The sequence below is a fragment of the Heptranchias perlo genome, chromosome 20, assembly GCF_035084215.1.
Source record: "Heptranchias perlo isolate sHepPer1 chromosome 20, sHepPer1.hap1, whole genome shotgun sequence".
Taxonomy (NCBI): domain Eukaryota; kingdom Metazoa; phylum Chordata; class Chondrichthyes; order Hexanchiformes; family Hexanchidae; genus Heptranchias; species Heptranchias perlo.
Window position 1 is genome coordinate 30,910,098 of NC_090344.1, and position 21,739 is coordinate 30,931,836.

Here is a 21,739-nt window from a genome sequence, read left to right on the forward strand (position 1 = left end):
CGGAGCTCCCGTCAATCACCCGGGCAGTGTGAGCTGAGCATGCGCGGCGGGCGGGGAGTGAGGCCGAGATCGTGTCCGCAACAGGTAAGAGATGGGCGGGGGGAGCGGGTTAATAAACCCCGGGGGAGGGGGCGGGGGCTTCACAAACCCCGAGTGCGGCCCCGGGCCCGAATATCAAACAGTGAACATTCTCCTCTCTCTCTCTACACTCCGGGGGCTCCGGTTTAGATCAGACCCGAAACTCAACACACGGCCCGCGGCCTCCGAGCATGCGCAGAGTCAGCGTCAAACCTCGTGACTCATTGAATCAGGGAGCGTCTGTAAATGAAGGAGAAATGGAGATGGGTCAGGGAGCGTCTGTAAATGAGGGAGAAATGGTGATCGGTCAGGGAGCGTCTGTAAATGAAGGAGAAATGGTGATCGGTCAGGGAGCGTCTGTAAATGAAGGAGAAATGGTGATCGGTCAGGGAGCGTCTGTAAATGAAGGATTGTAAACAATTTCACAACACCAAGTTATAGTCCAGCAATTTTATTTTAAATTCACAAGCTTTCGGAGGCTTCCTCCTTCCTCAGGTAAATGTTCAGGAGCTCCTCGAAGCCTACGCATTTATATTTACCTGAGGAAGGAGGAAGTCTCCGAAAGCTTGTGAATTTAAAATAAAATTGCTGGACTATAACTTGGTGTTGTAAAATTGTTTACAATTGTCAACCCCAGTCCATCACCGGCATCTCCACATCGTAAATGAAGGAGAAATGGTGATCGGTCAGGGAGCGTCTGTAAATGAAGGAGAAATGGTGATGGGTCAGGCAGCGTCTGTAAATGAAGGAGAAATGTTGACTGGTTGGGGAGCGTCTGTAAATGAAGGAGAAATGCTGATAGGTAAGGGAGCGTCTGTAAATGAAGGAGAAATGGTCATAGGTAAGGGAGTGTCTGTAAATGTAGGAGAAATGGAGATTTGTCAGGGAGCATCTGTAAATGAACGTGATATGGTGATCGGACGGGGAGTGTCTGTAAATGAAGGAGAAATGGTGACTGGTCAGGCAGCATCTGTAAATGAAGGAGAAATGGTGACTGGTCAGGCAGCGTCTGTAAATGAAGGAGAAATGGTGACTGGTCAGGCAGCGTCTGTAAATGAAGGAGAAATGGTGACTGGTCAGGCAGCGTCTGTAAATGAAGGAGAAATGGTGACTGGTCAGGCAGCGTCTGTAAATGAAGGAGAAATGGTGACTGGTCAGGCAGCGTCTGTAAATGAAGGAGAAATGGTGACTGGTCAGGCAGCGTCTGTAAATGAAGGAGAAATGTTGACTGGTTGGGGAGCGTCTGTAAATGAAGGAGAAATGCTGATAGGTAAGGGAGCGTCTGTAAATGAAGGAGAAATGGTCATAGGTAAGGGAACGTCTGTAAATGTAGGAGAAATGGTGATTGGTCAGGGAGCATCTGTAAATGAACGTGATATGGTGACTGGTCAGGCAGTGTCTGTAAATGAAGCAGAAATGGTGACTGGTCAGGGAGCGTCTGTAAATGAAGGAGAAATGGTGACTGAACAGGGAGCATGTGTAAATGAAGGAGAAAATAAAACTGTTCACGGAGCGTCTGTAAATGAAAGAAAAATTATGACCTATAAGGCAGCGTGTGTAAATAATGGAGAAACGGTGACAGGTCAGGGAGCTTCTGTAAATGAAGGAGAAATAATGACCAGTGAGTGAGCGTGTGTAAATGAAGGGGAAATGGTGACAGGTCAGGGAACGACTGTACATGAAGGAGGAATAAATACCGATCAGGGATCGTCGATAAATCAGGGAAAGATGTTGGGTCAGGGAGCGTCTGTAAATGAAGGAAAAATGTTGCATCAGGGAGCATCTGTAAATTAAGGCGAAATGGTGCTGGCTCAGGGAGGGTCTTTCAATGAAGGTGAGATGGTGTTGACTCAGGAAACATCTCTCAGTGAAGGTAAAATAGGGTCCAGTCAGGGAGCATCTGTAAAGGAAGGAGAAATGATTCACGGTCAGGGAGCATCTTTAAATGAAGGAGAAATGGTGACTGGTCAGGGACAGCTCCTCAGCAGAGCTGGGAGATATTGCAGATGGATAGCTTAGAAGGTGGGACAGAGTGATTGGACATGGAGAGAGAGAGAGAGAGAGAACATACAGAAGGAAAGTAAACGACTGAGCTGTAAAGTTGGGTGGAGAACAGGTGGTGGAGAATTGACAGAATTGATAATAACAAAAGAGTAAAAGTGGCACAATGCGAGAAAGTAGATAAATAAAAGACATATACAAGATCCAGAGGATATGAGAATAGTTAAAACAGGTTCGCTAAGTTGGGGACGTTAGAGAATGCATTTATTTATATTAGAAGTTTAATTTGTTCCTGAAAATCAGTAAGGTTTTGGAACGTTAAAGTCAAGTTTCACAGATATATTAAGTGTTTTTAATATTTAAAACCACACACTGGTCATGGTGACTGCGGACTTTAATACAATACAGTTCTCAGCTCAGGATTTAGGTCGATCAAAGCACTTGAGACACTGCGGCTCAGAGCCTTTGAGCTTGAATACGAGTTAGAGACACTCCGACACATAAGTGAACAGGGTAAGGGTAACCAAGGAGAGGTAGAGAAGGAGGTCCTGCAGACCCTGGTCCTGTCCAACAGGTACAATGTACTTGCTACCTGTGAGGATAAGGATGCAGGCTGTGAGGTGGACAGTCAGAATGCTAACCATAGCATGGTGGAGCAGGAGGCCGTCCAAGTGGGGGTGTGCGTGAGGAGCAGAATATAAAGGTTGTAATCATAGAGGATTCAATAATTAGGGAAACAGATAGCGTCCTCTGCAGTTGTGACCGAGAGTCCAGGAGGGTGTGTTGACCACCTGGTGTAAGGGTAAAGGATATCTCGGAGCAACTGGAGAGGAACATGGAAAGTGATTGGGAAGATCCAGTTGTCGTGGTCCATGATAGGACCAATGACAAAGGGAAGAAAAGGGAGGAACGGAAGTTCGGAACTGAATTAAAAACAGGACAACGTGAGTGATCAGGGAACAAATACAGTTATAGAACATCAGCACAAAATGACTGTTAAAAGTAAAGTGAGGGGAACAATGACTAAAAACAAATTAAAATACCTGTACAGCAATGTGCACAGCATCTGAAACAAAATGGGGGAACTGGAGGTAATAATTCAAAGGGAGGAGCCAGATGTGGTGGGGATAACTGAAAGATGGCTACATGAGGAACAGGACTGGCTGTTAAATATTGCAGGATATAAAGTATTGGGAAAGGATCATGAAGGAAGAAGTGGGAGTGAGGGAGTGGGGTAGCTGTACTAATTAGAGACAACATAATGGCAATAGAAAAAAGGCATATAGGTAACATTAAAAAAGAAACAGAATCCACATGGATTGAGACAAAGAATAAGAAGAGATCGATCACGTTAATAGATATAATCTACAGGGCACCAAATAGTGGAAGGGAAGTGGAGGATGAAATATGTAGAGAAATCTATAAAATGATTAAATAACATCGAATAATAATCATGGCAGATTTCAACTACCCCCAAATAAACTGGCAAGAAAAGGTAGGGAAAGGTGAAAGGAGAATAGAGTATTAACAGTGTGTACAGGACTCCTTTCTTACCCAGTATGTGAGAAGCCCAACAAGAGAGGAATCACTGCTGGATCTAGTAATGGGAAATGAACCAGAGCAGATAAGAGAAGTAAGTGTAGGAGAACATCTCGGCAATAGCGATCATAACATAATAACGTTTAAAATAATCATTTAGAAAGACATATGTAAGACAAAGACCAAAGTAATAGATTGGAGAAAAAAAAGCGAATTTTGAGGGGATGAGAATAGAACTAGGGAAGGTGAACTGGGGAACAATTGACAAAGAGATAAAACAGCAGTGGGAAATATTTAAAATGGTGAAAATTAGTGTTCAGGAGAAATATATTCCTCTAAAGAGAAGGAACAAACTAGCCAATAATGAAACACCATGGATGAATAAAGAGATCCGGTAAAATTGAAAGTAAAGTAAAAAGGCACACTCTAAGTACACACACAATAAAGGAGAGGATGACAAAAGGGAATACAAAGAGGTTCGGAAAGAAGTCAAAAAACAATTAGGAAAACAAATAGGAACTACAAAATTAAATTATCAACTAATATAAAAGAAATTGTAAAGTATTCTACAGACTTATAAATAACAAAAGAAAAATCAGGATAGGGATAGGACCACTAAGGGATGCACACAATAAACTCACAGGTAATGACTGCGAAATTGCAGAAATATTAATGAATTTCTTTGCCTCAATATTTAACAGGGAGACTAACATGGTGGGCATGACATTAGAGGAAGAGATCCAACAAGATAAAAAGACATTTAAGATAGAGAGTGGGGGGTAGGGAGATAATTGATAAACTAATCAAACTTAGGGAGGATAAAACCCCTGGATTGCATCCAAGCGTTTTGTCAAGGAGAACAGATGGATTGCATCAGTGAATATTAAAAGAAATGAGGGTAGAGATAGCAGAGGCATTCTTACATAAATATATATAAATTCATTAGAAAAGTTAATGTTGCCAGAAGACTGGGGAACAGCTAACGTTGTAGCTATATTTAAAAAGGGAGATGGAACAAGTCCAGGGAACTATGGACCAGTTAGCTTAACGACGGTGGTAGCAAACATACTGGAAACTTTACTCAAAGATGTAATGGAGAAACATCTTGAGAAGGAAAATGTAATGAAGAATAGTCAGCACGGATTTCAGAACGGAAAGTCATGCTTGACCAATCTTCTGGAATTCTTCGAAGAAGTAACAGAAAAAATCGACAAGGTAATGTAGTAGACACAATATATTTGGATTTTCAAAAGGCCTTCGATTAGGTACCACATTGTAGGCTCGTGATTAAGGTCAGAGTGTGTGGAGTCAGGGGACAAGCAGCAGAATGGATAGCAAACTGGCTACAAAACAGAAAACAGAGCGTAGGGGTTAAAGGTAGTTACTCAAACTGGCAAAAGGTGGGAAGTGGTGTTCCACAGGGATCAGTGCTGGGAACATTGTTGTTCACAATTTATATCAACGATTTGGGAATTGGAAGTACAATTTCAAAATTTGTGGATGACAAATTGGAGTGTGTAGTTAATTCAAAGGAAAATATGTCAAAAGGCAAGAGGACGTTAATAAACTAGCAGAACAGGCTTGTAATTGGCAAAGGAATTTAAATATAGGCAAGTGTGAGGTGGTGCATTTTATAGGAAGAATAAAGAGGCCACATACTGCTGAGTCCAAATGGGATAGAGGAGCAAAGGGATCTCAGGGTACAGATACACAAATCACTAAAAGCAGTGATTCAGGTTAATAAGGCAGTAAAAAGGCAAATTAAGCACCGGAGTTTATTTCTAGAGGGATACAGTTGAAAAGCAGAGACGTTATGTTAAACTTACATAGAGCCTGCTTGGAGTACTGTGCACAGTTCTGATCTGCATATTATAAAAAGGATACAGATGCATTGGAAAGTGTACGAAAAAGATTCACAAGGATGATACCAGAACTGAGAGGATACAGTTATCAGGAAAAGCTGAACAGGCTGGGGTTCGTTTCTCCAGAAAAGAGAAGGCTGAGGGGTGACCTGATAGTGGTCTTTAGAATAATGAGAGGGTTTGATAGGGTAGACGCGGAGAAAATGTTTCCACTTGTGGGGGAGTCCAAAACGAGGTCATAAATATAAAACAGTGGCTAATAAATCCAATAGGGAATTCAGGAGAAACTTGTTTACCCAAGGATTGGGAAGAACGTGGAACGTGCAAGCACAAGGTGTAGTTTTTAAAAAATTCATTCAGGAGATGTGGGCGTCGCTGGCAAGGCCAGTATTATTGCCCACCCAAACCACCGACCTCTACCACCTTGAAAGACAAGGGCAGCAGATGCATGGGAACACCACCACCTGCACGTTCCCCTCCAAGTGCACACGAACTCGACTTGGAAATATATCTCCTTTCCTTCAAAATTGCTGGGTCAAAGTCCTGGAACTCCCTAACTAACTCTGGGAGAACCTTCACCACATGGACTGCAACGGTTCAAGAAGGCGGCTCACCACCACCCTCTGAAGGGCAATTAGAGATGGGCAATTAATCGTGACAAAAAATGTGCTGCTGAAACCCTCAACCATGCTTTTCTACCTCCAGACTCGACAATTCCAATGCTTTCCTGGCTGGCATGCCACCTTGCACCCTTCATAAACTTCAGATTATCCAAAGCTCTGCTGCCCATATCCTGACTCGCACCAAGTTCCGTACACCCATCACCCCTGTGCTCACTGACTTGCATCGATTCCTAGTTCAGCAACGCCTCAAGGTTGAAATTCTCATCCTTGTGTTCAAATCCCTCCAAAGCCTCGCTCCTCCCTATCTCTGTAACCTCCTCCAGACCTACAACTCTCCGAATTCTCTGCACTCCTCATTTCTGGCCTCTTGTTTATTCCTGATTTCCTTCGCCTTTCCTTTGGCGGCTGTGCCTTCAGCTGTCTCGGCCCTAAGCTCTGGAATTCCCTCACAAACCCTCTTTACCTCTCCTCCTTTAAGACGCTATTTAAAACATACCTCTTCACCTATCCTAATATCTCCTTATGTACCTCGGTGTGAAATTTTGTTTGATAATCGCTCCTGTGAAGCACCTTGGGATGTTTTACTACATTAAAGGCGCTATGTAAATGCAAGTTGTTGTATTACAATTTGAGAATCAGTCTTCCCTGTTCAACAAACAAAGGCTAAATGATAAACGTACATCAATATTAATTCAAATCATTTGCTTTATTATACAGCACCCTTCATCAGATCACTTCACGTCAGTTTGCAAAACTATATTGGGAGTCTGATTAACCCTGTCCTGGCACAAAACTTGGAAGGGTAGTGAACAGTGAGGAGGATCATGATAGACTTCAAGAGGATATAGACACTCTGGTGGCATGGGCGGACATGTGGCAGATGAAGTTTAACGCAGAAAAATGTGAGTTGATGCATTTCGGTACGAAAATTGAGGAGAGGCAATATAAACTAGAGGGCACAATTCTAAAAGGGGTACAGGAACAGAGGGATCTGGAGGTACATGTGCACAAATCGTTGAAGGTGGCAGGGCAGGATGAGAAAGAGGTTAAAATAGCATACGGGGTCCTGGGCTTTATAAATAGAGGCATTGAGTACAAACGCAAGGAAGTTATGATGAACCTTTATAAAACACTGGATCGACCACAACTGGAGTATTGTGTCCAGTTCTGGGCGCTACACTTTAGCAAGGATGTGAAGGCCTTGAGAGGGTGCAGAGGAGATTTACTAGAATGATTCCAGGGATGAGGGGCTTAAATTACGTGGATAGACCGGAGAAGCTGGGATTGTTCTCCTTGGAACAGAGAAAGTTGAGAGGAGATTTGATAGAGGTGTTCAAAATCATGAAGGGTCTAGACAGAGTAGATAGAGGGAAACCGTTCCCATTGGCGGACGTGCCAAGAACGAGAGGGCATAGATTTAAGAAGACTGGCAAAAGAACCAAAGGTGACATGAGGAAAAACCTTTTTACGCAGCAAGTGTTTAGGATCAGGAATGCACTGCCCGAGGGAATGGTGGAGGCAGATTCAATCATGGCCTTCAAAAGAGAACTAGATAAGTACTTGATACGAAAAAAAAGGGCTACGGGGATAGGGCGGGGGAGTTGGACTAGCTGGTTTGCTCGCGCATAGAGCCGGAGTGGACTCGATGGGCCAAATGTCCTCCTTCCGTGCTGTACTCTTTCTATGATTCTATGAAATCTTAAAGAGAGACAACTCCACCTAACTCCCCCTGGAACATGGCCTCACTATTGGACACCACGCCATCAATTCTCAGACCGTCACTGACCTCATCTCTTGGAAAGAAACCAATGATTGTAGAACTGAAATCAGCCAGAGTCAGCACCTACAGGGGAGGAGGGAGAGGGAGGGGAACCAGTGAGTGTAGAACTGAAACCAGTCAGAGTCAGCACCTTCAGGGGAGGAGGGAGAGGGAGGGGGACCAGTGAGTGTAGAACTGAACCCAGTCAGAGTCAGCACCTTCAGGGGAGGAGGGAGAGGGAGGGGGACCAGTGAGTGTAGAACTGAAACCAGTCAGAGTCAGCACCTTCAGGGGAGGAGGGAGAGGGAGGGGGACCAGTGAGTGTAGAACTGAAACCAGTCAGAGTCAGCACCTTCAGGGGAGGAGGGAGAGGGAGGGGAACCAGTGAGTGTAGAACTGAAACCAGTCAGAGTCAGCACCTTCAGGGGAGGAGGGAGAGGGAGGGGGACCAGTGAGTGTAGAACTGAAACCAGTCAGAGTCAGCACCTTCAGGGGAGGAGGGAGAGGGAGGGGGACCAGTGAGTGTAGAACTGAAACCAGTCAGAGTCAGCACCTTCAGGGGAGGAGGGAGAGGGAGGGGGACCAGTGAGTGTAGAACTGAAACCAGTCAGAGTCAGCACCTTCAGGGGAAGAGGGAGAGGAAGGGTGAAGCAGTGACTGTAGAACTGAAACCAGCCAGAGTACAACCTATGGTGTGCGGACAACACAGTGTGAACGGAGAGTTTGGTACATGTGGGAGTTCGGTGAAGTGGGGGAAGGAGGTGCTGCTTTGCCTTGCTTTTCCTAACTTTTTCCCCAGAGCGGCAGTGGACCTAAGAGTAGAAGACTGAGATTGGGGAATAAAAGCAGCAGCAGACCTGCAAAAAGAGACAACTACTGTGCGACGTCACAGGTGAGGCAGGAGAGTCCGAGAGGTGAGCACAGTATAAAAGGAGAGACCTAGAGCGGGAGGAGAGTCAGAGTCTAAGGCAAGTCATGGCAGCTCAGCTCGCACCCGTGATATGCTCCTCCTGCACTATGTGGGAAATCATGGACACTACCGGTGTCCCTGGCGACCATGTGTGCAGGAAGTGTGTCGAGCTGCAGCTACTGGCTAACCGTTTTTTGGAGCTGGAGCTGCGGGTGGATTCACTGTGGAGCATCCGCGATGCTGAGACTATCATGGATAGCACGTTCAGTGAGGTGGTCACACTGCAGGTAAAGATTACGCAGGCAGAAAGGAAATGGGTGATCACCAGGCAGAGTAAAAGGACTAGGCAGGTAGAGCAGGAGTCCCCTGGGGCCATCTCCCTCTCAAACAGATATTCTGCTTTAGATACTGTTGGGGGAGATGGCTTATCAGGGGGAAGCAGCAAGAGCCAGGTTCGGGGCATCACAGGTGGCTCTGCTGCACAGGAGGGGAGGAAGAAGAGTGGCAGGGCTATAGTGATAGGGGATTCAATTGTAAGGGGAACAGATAGGTGTTTCTGCGGCCGCAAACGTGACTCCAGGATGGTATGTTGCCTCCCTGGTGCTAGGGTCAAGGATGTCACGGAGGGCATTCTGGAGGGGGAGGGTGAACAGCCAGTAGTCGTGGTCCATATCGGTACCAACGACATAGGTGAAAAAAGGGATGGGGTCCTGCAAGGTGAATTTAAGGAGTTAGAAGATAAATTAAAAAGCAGGACTTCAAAGGTAGTGATCTCAGGATTACTACCGGTGTCATGTGCTAGTGAGTATAGGAACAGGAGAATAGACAGGATGAATGCGTGGCTGCAGGGATGGTGTAGGAGGGAGGGATTTAGATTCCTGGGTCATTGGGACCGGTTCTGGGGAAGGTGGGACCTGTACAAGCGTGACGGGTTACACCCGAGCAGGACCGGGACCAATGTCCTCGCGGGGGTGTTTGCTAGTGCTGTTGGGGAAGGTTTAAACTAGAGTGGCAGGGGGATGGGAACCTGAGCGGGGAGTCAGAAGGGAATAAAATTGAGAGCAGCAAGAGAGGGGAAGACCCAGGGGAAATCTACAATACAGATAGTACAAACAGTTGTTCAAGAACAAGTGAAAGGGAAAAGCGTAGAGCAGCGGAAAGAAAGTGTACTTTAGGCACGACAGAAAAAATAAAAACTAGAAGGCGTAAGGCGATTAACCCAGCATCAAAGCTGTGGCAGGGGGTTGGGAACCTGAGCAGGGAGACAGAGGAAAGCGTGTCAGGAAGGGACAGAAGGTATGGAGTAAAAGGTAAAGGGTTAAAAAAGGAAAAAGCAGGAACTAAGTGTCACAAAACATATTTGAAAGTTCTTTATCTGAATGCACATAGCATTCGTAACAAAATGGACGAGTTAACGGCACAAATAACTACGTATGGGTATGATCTTGTGGCCATTACAGAAACATGGCTGCAGGGTGACAACGACTGGGAATTAAATATGCCAGGGTATTTAACAATCAGGAAGGACAGGCAGGAAGGAAGGGGAGGTGGGGTGGCTATGTTAATAAAGGAAGGAATCACTGTAATACAGAGAAATGATATTGGGACAAAGGATCAGGATAATGAAACAGCTTGGGTAGAGATAAGAAATAATAATGGGAAAAAAACACTCGTGGGCGTAGTATATATGCCTCCTAATAGTTGCAACTCTGCTGGAAGAAGTATTAATCAGGAAATAGTCGGGGCATGTAATAAGGGAACAGCTATAATTATGGGGGACTTTAACTATCATATTAACTGGACAAATCAAATTGGGCAGGGCAGCTTTGAGGAAGAGTTTATTGAGTGTATTAGGGATGGATTTCTTGAGCAGTATGTAACTGATCCTACAAAGGGGCAAGCAACCTTGGACCTGGTCCTGTGTAATGAGCCAGGATTAATTAATAATGTCCTAGTTAAGGATCCCCTTGGAATGAGTGACCATAACATGGTTACATTCCATATCCAATTAGAGGGTGAGAAGGTTGGTTCTCAAACAAGCGTACTGAGCTTGAATAATGGAGACTATGATGGTATGAGAGCGGAATTGATTAAAGTGGACTGGGAAAATATAGGAAAGGGTAAGACATGAGCAGTGGTGTTCATTTAAGGAGTTATTTTACAACTTTCAAAATAAATATATTCTCCTGAGGAAAAAAGGGTGTAAAAGAAATGACAGCCATCCGTGGCTAAGTAAATAAATTAAGGATAGTATCCGACTAAAAACAAGGACATATAATGTAGCCAAACTTAGTGGGAGGATAGAAGATAGGGAAGTCTTCAAAAGACAGCAAAAAGTAACAAAAGGATTGATTAAGAAAGGGAAGATAGATTATGAAAATAAATTAGCAAAAAATATAAAAACAGATGGAAATTATAGACCAGTTAGCCTAACATCTGTGGTGGGTAAAATTTTGGAGTCTATTATTAAGGAGACAGTAGCGGAACATTTGGATAAACATAATTTAATAGGACAAAGTCAGCATGGCTTTACGAAGGGGAAGTCATGTCTGACAAATTTGCTTGAGTTCTTTGAGGATATAACGTACAGGGTGGATAAAGGGGAACCAGTGGACGTAGTGTATTTAGATTTCCAGAAGGCATTCGACAAGGTGCCACATAAAAGATTATTGCTCAAGATAAAGAAGCACCGGATTGGGGGTAATATTCTGGCATGGGTGGAGGATTGGTTATCTAACAGGAAGCAGAGAGTTGGGATAAATGGTTCATTCTAGGACTGGCAACCAGTAGCCAGTTGTGTTCCGCAGGGGTCGGTGCTGGGTCCCCAACTCTTTACAATCTATATTAACTATTTGGAGGAGGGGACCGAGTGTAACATATCAAAGTTTGCAGATGATGCAAAGATGGGAGGGAAAGTAGAGAGTGAGGAGGACATAAAAAACCTACAAGGGGATATAGACAGGCTGGGTAAGTGGGCGGAGATTTGGCAGATGCAATACAATATTGGAAAATGTGAGTTTATGCACTTTGGCAGGAAAAATCAGAGAGCAAGTTATTATCTTAATGGCGAGAAACTGGAAAGTACTGCAGTACAAAGGGATCTGGGGGTCCAAGTGCAAGAAAATCAAAAAGTTAGTTTGCAGGTGCAGCAGGTGATCAAGAAGGCCAACGGAATGTTGGCTTTTATTGCTGGGGGGATAGAATATAAAAACAGGGAGGTATTGCTGCAGTTAAATAAGGTATTGGTGAGACCGCACCTGGAATACTGCATGCAGTTTTGGTCTCTATACTTAAGAAAAGACATACTTGCTGTCGAGGCAGCACAAAGAAGGTTCACTCGGTTAATCCCGGGGATGAGGGGGCGGACATATGAGGAGAGGTTGAGTAGATTGGGACTCCACTCATTGGAGTTCAGAAGAATGAGAGGCGATCTTATTGAAACATATAAGATTCTGAAGGGGCTTGATCGGGTGGATGCGGTAAGGATGTTCCCAAGGATGGGTGAAACTAGAACTAGGGAGCATAATCTTAGAATAAGGGGCTGCTCTTTCAAAACTGAGATGAGGAGAAACTTCTTCACTCAGAGGGTGGTGGGTCTGTGGAATTTGCTGCCCCAGGAAGCTGTGGAAGCTACATCATTAAATAAATTTAAAACAGAAATAGACAGTTTCCAAGAAGTAAAGGGAATTAGGGGTTACGGGGAGCGGGCAGGAAATTGGACATGAATTTAGATTTGAGGTTAGGATCAGATCAGCCATGATCTTATTGAATGTCGGAGCAGGCTCGAGGGGCCGATTGGCCTACTCCTGCTCCTATTTCTTATGTTCTTATGTTCCTATTAGGAGGGAGAGGGCGGGGAACCAGTGAGTGTAGAACTGAAACCAGCCAGAGTCAGCACCTTCAGGGAAGGAGAGAGAGTTACGGGAACCAGTGACTGTAGAACTGAAACCAGCCGGAGTCAGCACCGTCAGGTGAGGAGACGGAGAGGGAGGGGAAACAGTGAGTTTAGAATTGAACCCAGTCAGAGACAGCACCTTCAGAGGAGGAGAGAGAGGGAGGCGAACCAGTGAGTGTAGAACTGAAACCAGCCAGTGTCAGCACCTTCAGAGGAGGAGGGAGAGGGAGGGGAACCAGTGAATCTGGAACTGAAACCAGCCAGAGTCAGCACCTTCAGAGGAGAAGAGAGTGGGAGGGGAAACAGTGAGTTTCGAACTGAACCCAGTCAGAGTCAGAACCTTCGGGGATGGAGAACACTCAGAGCGCATTGTAAAAAGTTGTAAATGTTGTGCTAGGTTTGGATTTTAGCACAGGGAGGAGGGAGAGTGTGTGGGACGGGGATTTACAGCATTGGCAGAAAAACAGAGAAAAGAATATTCAAAAGAAAATAGAATTGTTTGTTCTGAATTTCTATCCTGTACTCACAGTGATGACTTTTGTAAACTCCTTTTACAGGGTATTAGAAGGGGAGGATTTGCTGACGGGAAACTAAAACCAAACATCACATCCAGATCTGACAGTCACTCGATCCGTCAGGACCTGAATATCATCGGCCTTTGAATGTGGAAGGAGAAATGTTTGTCTGTTCTGTCTGTGGGAGAAGATTTCAAACATCAGTGTGAGTGGAAAAGCACCGAGACACACACACCCGAGTGAGAGTGTTCCAGTGCACTGACTGTGGAAAGAGCTTTAACCAGTTACACAGCCTGAAAAAACATCACACCATTCACAGCGGGGAGAAACCGTACACGTGTTCTGTGTGTGGACGAGGTTTCAACTGATCGTCCAACCTGGAGAGACACAAGGACACCCGGACCACGAAGAAACCGTGGAAATGTGGGGACTGTGGAAATGGATTCAATTCCCCCTCCAGGCTGGAAATTCATCGACGCAGTCACACCGGGGAGAGGCCGTTCTCCTGCTCCGTGTGTGGGAAGGGATTCGCTCAGTCATCCAACTTCCTGACACACCAGCGGACTCACACCGGGGAGAGGCCGTTCTCATGCTCCGTGTGTGGGAAGGGATTCGCTCAGTCATACGACCTCCTCTTACACCAGCGGACTCACACCGGGGAGAGACCGTTCTCATGCTCCGTGTGTGGGAAGGGATTCACCACGTCATCCGGCCTCCTGACACACCAGCGACTTCACACTGGGGAGAGGCCGTTCACCTGCACCGGGTGTGGGAAGGGTTTCACTTGTTCTTCCCACCTCACTGAACACCAACGTGTTCACACTGGAGAGAGGCCGTTCACCTGCACCGTGTGTGGGAAGGGATTCACTCAGTCATCCCACCTCACTGAACACCAGCGTGTTCACACTGGAGAGAGGCCGTTCGTCTGCTCCATGTGTGGGAAGGGGTTCATTAAATCATCCCACTATCTGAGACACCAGCGTGTTCACACTGGGTAGAGGCCATTCACCTGCTCCGTGTGTGGGAAGGGATTCACTCAGTCATCCCACCTCACTGAACACCAGCGTGTTCACACTGGGTAGAGGCCGTTCACCTGCTTTGTATGTGGGAAGGGATTCACTTGCTCTTCCCACCTGTGGAAGTACATAAGGGATACTTGACCATATTAACTCTCTATTAATTCACTTAACTCACGAATGTGAAAGTACATAAGGGATACTTGACCATATTAACTCTCTATTAATTCACTTAACTCACGAATGTGAAAGTACATAAGGGATACTTGACCATATTAACTCTCTATTAATTCACTTAACTCACGAATGTGGAAGTGCATGAAGGGATACTTGACCATATTAACTCTCTATTAATTCACTTAACTCACATAATAAAGTTTTTCACGAATACACATAGAAGCATAATTGTGTAATTACTTTGAGTTTCTCACGTAGATAATTAATTTAGTTTGGCAAATCGCCTAGCACAGTCTGTGCAGCCTATCCTTCCTTTAGATAGGGATATAACTGACTACAGGAATAAATGGCCATATAGCCTTGAGACTAGCTACAGCCCTACTGATAACGAAAGACAGAAATGTAGGGGAAAAGGCACTTTCCCAGGCCTGCGTGCAAGGTGTCAAAATGGCTATGGGAGCTTGAGGGCGGGCTCCCTATTTTGATTGACAAACTGCCTGAGCCAATAAAGAATGTGCGTTTACGCTCATATTCTGTAACAGGTGGGCGTTGTTTACCGAATTGTATAAACGTGAGCTGTTTCTTTAACTCGGCGAAGTTGTACCCTCAACCATTGTTTTGAGGTGCTCTTCCACTTGTATACAAGTTAAGGCGCAATAAAGTTTCTCTTTGTACTATTTGTTTGGGTGTTAATGCATTTGTATAGTAATAAGTAATATTAAGTTTCGACACACCTCACTGAACACCAGTGTGTTCACACTGGAGAGAGGCCGTTCATCTGCTCTGTGTGGGAAGGGGTTCATTAAATCATTCCGCCATCTGAGACACCAGTGTTTTCACACCGGAGAGAGGTCATTCACCTGCTCCGTGTGTGGGAAGGGATTCGCTCAGTCATCCCATCTTCTGGATCATCAGCGTATTCACACTGGGGAGAGGCCGTTCACCTGCTCCGTGTGTGGGAAGGGATTCACTCAGTCATGCAGCCTGCTGACACACCAGCGAGCTCACAACTGACTGCAGGGGTTGGATTCTGCTGTTATTGCTGCTGTTAATCACAGCCAGGACTAAACCATGTTCATTGTGGCAGTTTGATTCTGCTGATGTTAATGACCCCTATAACTGGGCTGGAGTTTGATATTCTGGATATATGTCAAATAAATCAGCTTTGATTCAAACACACAGTGTGTCGAGTTCTTAACGTCTTCAGAATAAGAGGAGACTAATTGATGTCCTGTTACCAACTAACCTTTTTTGAGCCTTTCCTCTTTTGTTAAAAAAAGACTTGCATTTCTATAGCACCTTTCAGGATGTCCAAAACCGCTCTACAACCAATGAAGTACTTTTGAAGTGCAGTGACTGTTGTAATGTAGGAAATGCAGCAATTGATTTGCGCACAGCAAGATCCCACAAACAGCAATGTGATCATGTCCAGGTAACCTGTTTCAGTGATAATGGTAGAGGGATAAATACTGGCCAGGACACAGGGGAGAACTCACCTGCTCTTCTTCAAATAATATCATAGGAAGTTTTATGTCCAGCTGAGAGGGTTTAATGTCTCAACCGAAAAACGGCATCTCTGAAAGTGCAGCACTCCCTCCGTACTGACGAGAGCGTCAGCTTAGATTATGTGCTCAAGTCTCTAGAGTATGATTTGAACTCTCAGCTTACTGACACAGAGACGAGAGTGCTACCACTGAACCACGGATGACACCTGATTATTACTACATATTATCTCGGTTCTCATACCTTTGGTTAGTCTCATGGATAAGTCCCAGCTCCCCATACCTTCCACGCTGCCTCTCCTGGCCTTGGTATCCTGGGAAGGTATCGGGCATCGGGCCTGCAAACCTCGTCTGAAATTTAAATCCACTCAGCAAATATAGTTAACAAAAGAGGAATAAATAAACACAAGATGGCCCAATAATCCAGTTCTATGTTCAAAGGAGGAAGTCTGTTATCCAACTTCTCGAATCAACAAACTAAAGAAAGATCCCAAAAATAAAAAAACTTGAATTCTTTGCCAATACCATTCAATTCCTGAGAGATTCTGTGGAAATGCATAAAGAGATACCTGACCATATTAACTCTCTCTAATACACCTAGCTCACGAATGTAAAAATGCATGAAGGGATAATTGACCATATTAACTGACCAGCTAATTCACTTTAAAACTCACATAATAGTTTCTCACGAAAGCACATAGAAGCACGAATGTGTATTTACTTTGAGTTTTCTCATGCTGATAGCTGTCCTCCCTTAGATAGAAAGGCAGCTGACTAACAGGAATGGATGACCGTATAGCCTTGAGACTAGCTACAGACTTACTGATAATAAAGACAGTTTCTTAGGAAAAAGCACTTTCCCAGGCCTGCATCCAAAATATCAAGACGGCTATGGGAACTAGAGGGTGGGTTCCCTATTTTGATTGACTAACTACCTGAGCCAATAAAGAATGTATGTGTACGCCCATATTCTGTAACAGGTGGGCATTGTTACTGAACTGTATAAACGTGAGCTGTTTCTTTAACTCAGCGAAGATGTATCCTCAACCATTGTTTTGAGGTGCTCTTCCACTTGTACAAGTAAAATAATAAATTCTCGCTTGTCTTACTTTTGTTTGGGTGTTAATGCATTGTATAGAATAAGTAATATTAAGTTTAAGTTTTTGACAATTCCTTCCTTTTTTGGAATTCCCCATCCCCATGGGAGCCGGTATTGATAAAAACTGCTTCATGGACATTTCTGACAGTCAATATTAGTCGAGACTGAACCAATCACATAGCTCTGTGTCGGTTTGAATTATTCCTCTCTCTCACCTGTAACCAATGAAACTTTTTTCCCTTTGGTTTGGTTTCAGTTTCACTGCTGGACCCACCACTCAAAGCACTTTGTCTGATCTGCCCCTGGGAATGAGCAGACTCCTCCCTCATCTCCCACAGAGCCTCATCTCTCCTCCTCTTTTCACCCTTGCTTGTGTTCCACACTCTGGGCCTTGGCCCTTCCTCTAGGATTCCCACTATGAACAGGGGGGATTTGTTTGGAGACAGGATATCCCAGATCTCCACCTTGAAAGGGACAAGGAGAGGACCTGATGGGCCGAATGGCCCTGCCTTATTACGACACAGCAGTGCCTAACAACCAGCTTCCCTGGTCCCTGCTCATTATGGGATGATGAGCTCAGTCTGTTATAGGATAAGAAACAGGAGCAGAATTCGATCCAAGTCGAGCCCAGGATTAATGGGAAGAGGTATAGAATTAACTTATAGCTTATTGAGTAAGAAATGTCATTGTCCCGGACACTCTCTGTCCCTCAGTATCTGTGTCCGGGGGAGAAGCTGATGGGCTTGTGTTACCTTTGTAGGTGAATCTTTGTCGTCATCATGGTGATGGGTGTCAGTACTGGGAAATGAGATATTTGATCAATCAGAGCAGGTCTTGTCAGCATCTGGTATCTCAGGTCAGGGACAGCATGGGTTATATACGGAGCAAAGCTCCTTCTACATTCTCCCATCAAACACTCCCAGATCAATGACAGCACAGCTCTGCTCCGTATCTAACCCGTGCTGTACCTGCCTTGGGAATGTTTGAGGAGAGAGTGTAGAGGGAGCTTTTCCATATATAACCCATACTGTACGTGCCCCTGGAGAGTTCGTTGGGACAGTATACTTGATATCTAACCGGTTCTGCACCTGCCCTGGGAGTGTTTGCTGGGGTAGCGTAGAGGGAGCTTTACTCTGTATCTAACCCTTGCTGTACCAGCCCCTGGAGTGTTTGATGGAAAGTGTCGAGGGAGTTTAGTCCATATCTAACCCTTGCTGTATCTGCCCTTTGGAGTGTTCGATGGGGCAGTGTAAAGGTGACGATCCGGATTCTTTCCCCTCAGTCTGGTTCAGTAATAACTGAAGTCGAATACATTTTAAAATTCAACACATCTTTAATAGCAGGGTTCTCAGTCTGCAGCATTGATTTGGACTCCTGATAGAGTCCCTCCAAGCTGGCAGAGCAAGAACAAAAACATACAGAAATCCACACGTTTTTATACAGATGAATAGGGTTGGAACATACTTAACGAGGGTCAACACCAATCATAAGCCGGGCATAGGTTGCCATGCGGGGTTACATTATTTCCGGCCAATCATAAATAATCATGTGCTGACCATGTTGCTGTTAGACATCAAAGGGGATACTTCCTCACTTTCCAACTTGGAATGTTCTTCCCTGTTCCTTCTGTTCCTTATCTCCCAACCTGGAATGTCTTCCAACTTTGGCTAAGCTCGTTACCTATATTGATCTGCCATAAACATGGAGACATTCAGACCAGTCCTTGACTCACATCAAAGACCTATCATTGATAAGACAATGCAGGCCTGCTGACTAAGCAAACATATGGCCCAGCAGGAGGCCAGGCCACCTGTACCAATCTCAGTTACTAACTAATTAACCCTTTCTAACCATTTTGCATTCTGCTTCTTTGCCACATAGGCATCTTAATATTTTACCGAAAACTGACCACGTAGGGATTCTCAAAGGGAGCTCTACTCTCTATCTAATCCGTGCTGTATCTGTCCTGCGTGTATTAGATGGGACAGTGCAGAGGGAGCTTTACTCCTTATCTAACCCGTGCTGTACCTGCCCTGGGAGTGTTTGATGGGATAGTTAGGAGGGAGCTTTACTCTGTTTGTAACTCGTGCTGTACCTGCCTTGGGATTGTTTGGTGGGAAAATATAGAGAGTGTTTTTCTATATCTAACCCGTGCTCTACATGCCCCTGGATTGTTTGTTGGAACAGCATCGAGGGAGCTTTAATCTGTATCGAACTTGTGCTGTACCTGCCCTGGGAGTGTTTGATGGGAAAGTGTAGAGGGAGCTTTAGTCTGTATCTAACCCTGTACCTGCTCTGGGAGTGTTTGATGGGACGGTCTAGAGGGAGTTTTACTCTGTATCTAACCTGTACTGTACCTGCTCTGATTGTGTTTGATGGGACAGTGTAGAGGGAGCTATACTCTCTATCCAACCTGTGCAGTACCTGCCCTGGGAATGTTTGATGGGAGTGTCGAGGAAGCTTTGCTCTGTGTGTAACCCGTTCAGTCTGCCCTGGGAGTGTTTGATGGGACAGTGTCGGGGGAGCTTTACTCTGTACCGAACCCGTGCTGTATCTGCCCTCGGAGTGTTTGATGGGACAGTGTAGATTGAGCGTTCCTGTATATCTCACCGATGCAGGAACTGCCTGGGAGTGTTTGATGGGACACTCTCGAGGGACCTTTACTCTGTATCTAACCCGTGCTGTACCTGTCCCTGAAGTGTTTGATGGGGTAGTGTTGAGAGAGATTTATTCTGTATCTCACCCATGCTGTACCTGCCCTGGGAGTGTTTGATGGGACCGTGTATAGAGAGCTTTACTCTGTATCTAACCCGTACTGTTCCTGCACTGGGAGTGTTTAATACGGTAGTGTTGAGGGGGATTTATTCTGTATCTAACTCGTGCTGTAACTGCCCAGAGAGTGCAGAGGGAGCTTTACTCTGTATCTATCCTGTGCTGCATCTGCCCTGGGAAGGTTTGATGGTAAAATGTAGAGGGAGCTTTACTCTGTATCTAACCCATGCTGTACCTGCCCTGGGACTGTTTGATGGGACAGTGTAGAAGGAGCTTTACTCTGTATCTAACCCTGTACCTGCCCTGGGAGTGTTTGATGAGACAGTGTAGAAGGAGCTTTACTCTGTATCTAACACTGTACCTGCCCTGGGAGTGTTTGATGGGGAAGTGTAGAGGGAACTTTAACCTGTATCAAATCAGTGCTGTACCTGTCCCTGTTGTGTTTGATGGGACAGTGTCGTGGGAGCTTTACTCTGCATCTAACCCGTGCTGTACCTGCCCTGGGAGTGTTTGATGGGCAATGTAGAGAGAGCTTTACTCTTTATCTAACCCGTGCTGTACCTGTCCTGCGTTGTGTTAGAAGGTACAGTGTAGAGTGAGTGTTACTGTATATCTAACCCGTGCTGGATCTGCCTGGGAGTGTTTGATGGGACGCTGTCGAGGGTGCTCTACTCTCTATCTCACCCGTGCTGTACCTGTCGCTGGAGTGTTCGATGGAGCAGTGTAGAGGGAGCTCTACTCTCTGTCTAACCCGGTCTGTACCTATCCTGCGCGTGTTAGATGGGACAGTGTAGACGGAGCTTTACTCTATATCTAACGCCTGCTGTAGCTGCCCTGGGAATATATGATGGGACTTTGTCGAGGGATCTTTACTCTGTATCTAATCCGTGCTGTACCTGCTCTGGGAGTGTTTGACGGGACAGTATAGAGCGAGCTTTACTCTGTAAGTAACCCGTGCTGTACCTGCCCTGAGAGTGTTTGATGGGACATTTTAGAAGGAGCTTTACTCTGTATCTAATCCATGCTGTACCTGCTCTGGGAGTGTTTGATGGGACAGTGTGGAGGGAGCTCTACTCTGTATCTAACCCGTGCTGTACCTGCTCTGAGAGTGTTTGATGGGACAGTGCAGAGGGAGCTTTACTCTGTATCTAACCCGTGCTGTACCTGCTCTGAGAGTGTTTGATGGGACAGTTTAGTCAGAGCATTACTCTGTATCTAACCCGTGCTGTACCTGCCCTGGGAGTGTTTGATGGGACAGTGTAGAGGGAGCTTTACTTTGTATCTTACCCGTGCTGCACCTGTCCCTGGAATGCTCAATGGGGCAGTGTAGAGGGAGCTTTACTCTGTATCTAACCCGTGCTGTACCTGCCCTGGGAGTATTTGATGAGACAGTGTAGAGGGAGCTTTACTCTGTATCTAACCCGTGCTGTACCTGCCCTGGGAGTATTTGATGAGACAGTGTAGAGGGAGCTTTACTCTGTATCTAACTCGTGCAGTACCTGCCCTGTGAGTGTTTAATGGGACAGTGTAGACGGAGCTTTACTCTGTATTTAACCTGTGCTGTACCTGCTATGGGACTGTTTGAGTGGGCAGTGTAGATGAAGCTTTACTCTCGATGTAATCCATGCTGCCTGCCCTTGGAGTGTTAGATGTGATAGTGTAGAGTGAGCATTACTGTATATCTAACCAGTGCTGGAACTGCCTGGGACTGTTTGATGGGATACTGTCTTGGTAGATTTACTCTGTATCTTAAGGGTTAAGTCATGACAGGAGATCCCAGACCCGTGTCATGTTCCTCTTGTGGGATGTGAGAATTCAGGGATCCTTCCTGTGTCCCTGGTTTCTTCACCTGCGGGAAGTGTGTCCAGCTGCAGCTACTGTTTGACCGCTTGACGGCTCTGGAGCTGCGGATGGACTCACTTTGGAGCATCCGCGATGCTGAGGAAGTCGTGGATAGCACGTTCAGTGAGTTGGTCACACCACAGATAAAA

The 21,739-nt window shown here is 45.4% G+C and overlaps 1 pseudogene; it reads left to right on the top strand.

Moving 5' to 3' along the window:
* The first annotated feature begins 24 nt into the window (after positions 1-24).
* Positions 25-21,739, top strand: part of LOC137336013 (zinc finger protein 208-like) — a 64,894-nt pseudogene continuing 43,179 nt past the window's right edge.